General features: G+C 45.6%; 1 protein-coding gene across 1 annotated transcript in view; it reads left to right on the plus strand.

Annotated features, from left to right (window-relative positions):
* Positions 1-3,863, plus strand: part of Sec11a (SEC11 homolog A (S. cerevisiae)) — an 18,513-nt gene that overhangs the window by 5,454 nt on the left and 9,196 nt on the right. The window lies entirely within an intron of this gene.

Raw genomic sequence — 3,863 nt, forward strand, 5'->3', positions numbered from 1 at the left:
CCACTGAGCCACCTTCCCTGCCCCTCTTCTCTTTATTAATAACTGAAGGCAGCTATTATTTTAGAGCTCCAAAGACATGGGTAATTGTTACCTGGGAAGCATTTAACATTCTGCTCTAGGCAAACAGAGCCTTGGGTCTGAGGCGCTCTGGTTGCCCATTGCAGCTTTGGACAGGTTGCTTATTCATTGAACCACTGATAGTTTCCTATCTGCGAAGTGAGGACTAAGCCTCGATGTCAGAGAAATGACATGGCCTAACTTGCTGTCTTGAATTTAGTAGAAGAGAAGCTGTACCAGTTTGTGCCGTGGGGAGAGGGCACGGAGGCTCCTTCTGACGGTGTTTCCGGGGTGATTTCAAATTCTGTCCCCTTCTGTGGAAATGTTTAAGCATAGTCTACCTCTAACTGGCAGAATTGGAATAACAGGGAATTAGGCTGAAAAACTGCTCTCAACTGGTGATGCCCAGCAGGGTGATACATCCCTTCATTTAGCCAGTCTAGGGCCTTGAACTCAGGACCTGAGTCTGAGCTGCTTTTGCTTAAGGCTAGTGCTCTATCACTTGAGCCACAGCGCCACTTCCGGCTTTTTCTGTGTATGTGGTACTAAGGAATCAAACCCAGGGCTTCATGCATGCTAGGCAGGCAGTCTACCACTAAGCCACATTCCCAGCACGGTACATGGCTTTATAAATCCCAGCATTTGGGAGGCTGAGGCAGAAAGGTAGAAAGTGCAGTGTTAGCCTAAGCTTCATAAGTAGACCATCTCAAAAATCAAAAACCTCAAAGACAAGCTCCTCAACAGTTAGTTGGCCCTCAAAGTAGCTTAGTTCTGCTGGAAACTTTGTAACGTTAGTTGGTACTTCAAAATGATACTGAATGGAAACAAAATGGCACTTGGACTTTTATGTGTTGTCAGTACTATATCTGCATATGATTCTTTTATATTTCCAACCTGAAACAAAGGAAAGACGTGAATATTAGCTGTGTACAGGAGAATTCTGGTCAAGAGCAAAAAGAGGGGGCTGTGAAAGAGTAGTAACTCGGTTGCCGCCCATGCAGGTTCCCTGCCAGAGTTGTGTCTGATTTCAAAGAACAAGTATGCTTCAGGGATTCATGCTGACTGAGAACCCATTCTCGGAGCTCCAGTGAAGCCTGGGAAATAAGGCATACACTTTGATATTTGATATATTTTATTAACTGAAATCTCAAGTAACCCTTTATAGCGCTGACATTTGTTAGGAAATATTAATCTCTTACGGGCAGGGGTGGGGTTGACAGTAACAGAGCATTTGTACAAAATGCACACGTTCCTGGGTTTTGTCCCCAAGCACCAGAAAAGAATTATTCTCTAGAATATTAACTGCTTGTAGGTGTAGAAGGTTTTTTTTTTTTTTTGATGGTCGTTGGGCTTGAACTCTGGGCTTGGGTGCTGTCCCTCAGCTCTTCAGCTCAAGGCAAGCGCTCTACCACTTGAGCCACGGCACCACTTCCGGTTTTCTGGTGGTTTATTGGAGATAAGAGTCTCACGGACTTTCCTGCCTGGGCTGGCTTTGAACCTCGATCCTCAGATTTCAGCCTCCTGAGTAGCTAGGATTACAGGCGTGAGCCACCGGCGCCCAGCTGGTGTGGAAGGTTTGAGACAGTGTCTTACTATGTAGCCAGGTTAGCCGCAGACTTGTTAGCTTCCTGCCTCCCTTTCTACCTATTGAACAACTTAAATATAACTTTAAAGTTTGTTTTCTCTAAAAATTAAAAAAATTTCATTTGTGTCTACTGTCACACTTGTAATCCTAGCTACTCAGGAGTCTGAGAGCTGAGGATTTGGGTTTGAGGCCAACAGAAAAGTCCATGAAACACCAGTTAACAGGCAAAAGGCAAAAGTAGAGCTGTGGCTCAAGTGATAGAGCACCAACCTTGAGCAAGAAAGTTCAGATACAGCACCTAGGCCATCAGTTCAAGCTCCAGAACCAACAGTAAAAACAAAAGATTATCATTGGATCTAGTGGCTCCACTACTAGGCACATACCAAGAGGAAGTGGAATTGGTATGTTAAGGGACATTTGTACCCCATGTAAACTGCAAGCACCCGTACTCTTGCTAGTCACCTGAGGCTCAGGAGAGCAGCAGTGGCGTGCTGGGGAGAGGCTGACCCGTAGACACAGGCTGCTTGCAGCTACTTGCAGGAGGAAGCAGTCCTGCTCCTGCTCCTTAGGAGGGTTGACTGGATAATGGAAATGGACTGGGTTTCAAGAGGTCAAGGATTTGGAATGTCCTTCCTTCCCCCTTCTTCTCTCCTTTCCTCCTTCCCTCCCCTTCTCTTCTTCCTTCCTTCCCTCGTTCTCTCCTCCCCTTCTCTTCTACTCTCCTTCCCTCCTTCCCTCTCTTTTCCCTCCCTCCCTCCTTTTCTCTCTCCCTCCTCTCCCTCTCTAGTCTTGAGGCTTAACCTCTGAGCCTGGTCCTTGAGCTCCTTTTGCTCAAGGCTAGTGCTATACCACTTGAGCCACAGCGTCACTTCCTGCATTTTCCTTGATTTAATCGGAGATAAGAGTCTTACAGCTTTGAACTGATGCTCAGATCTTAGTCTCTTGAGTAGCTAGGATTATAGGTGTGAGCCACCAGTACCCTGCTCCTGGATTTCTTTAATGGTTCTCTTAGACCAGAGACTGGCTCTGTGGGAGAGAGCTTGCCAAGAGTGCGAATAAATTATTATAAAATATATATATGATATATGTGATATGTATTATAATATAAAAGTTTCTAGCTTGTGGTGTCACTACATACTTTTTATACTTTTAATTGCTGTCCATGTCTGAATCTCTTAAATCTGTTTCTTGTTCAACCTCATTTTCTTTTCTTTTTTTGGGGGGGGGGTCTAGTCGTGGACCTGAACTCTGGGCCTGGGCACTGTCCCTCAGCTCTTCAGCTCAAGGCTAGCGCTCTACCACTTGAGCCACAGCGCCACTTCCGGCTTTTTTTTTTCTGCTTATGTGGTGCTTATGCACCAGGGCCTGATGCATGCAAGGCAAGTGCTCTACCACTGAGCCACCTTCCCAGCCCCCAACCTCATTTTCTGCCTGCACTTGATGTCTCTACCTGGGTTCTGACCAGGCACTTGAAGCACTACACAATAAAGTTGAATTTTAGTTCCTTCTCAAAACCGCGAGCCCGCGCCCTGCGCTCGGCCCTGCCCCCTGCCGACTTGCCATCTCACTCTTCTGCCGGAAGCTAATTGGCTAGAAATCTGCTGCCCCCTCTCTTCACTCACCTCTTTGGAGCTGGCTCTACGCATCCGTCTATTTTCAGCTCTTTCACTTCCTGCTTGTACTTTTGTTATGACCTTTAAAGAAATGCCTTCATAATCAAAAAAAGTTAATACATTTTCATTTTCATTGTATGGGCTGTCGCAACCACACAAACAACCCCAGGTGGAACTGTCACTTGTGATTCTGAGATACAATCCTGTTAACATTTTAGGCTGTTTTCATATAATTGAGATCATTCTGCATGTATGTCCTCTTTTTCTCTCTCTCATTTGTCTGTGTCTCTGTTTAGCAGTATCATTTTGTTTTCCCATTTCCTGGAGTTCGTTTTGATACATACTGTTTTTGTATGAACAAATGCACACAGGCATTGTGCATTGTGTGTCTTTCTTAAGAGTATCCTTCTATCCAGGAGCTTGTGGCTTATGCCTGTAATCCTAGCTACTCAGGAAGCTGAAATCTGAGGATCACAGTTCAAAGCCAGCCCTGGCAGGAAAGTCCATGAGACTCTTATCTACAGTAAACCACTAGAAAACCGAAGTGGTGCTGTGTCTCAAGCAGTAGAGCCCTCACCTTAAGCTGAAGAGCTGAGGGACAGTGCCCC

The sequence above is a fragment of the Dipodomys ordii genome, unplaced genomic scaffold, assembly GCF_000151885.1.
Source record: "Dipodomys ordii isolate 6190 unplaced genomic scaffold, Dord_2.0 Scaffold15, whole genome shotgun sequence".
NCBI lineage: Eukaryota > Metazoa > Chordata > Mammalia > Rodentia > Heteromyidae > Dipodomys > Dipodomys ordii.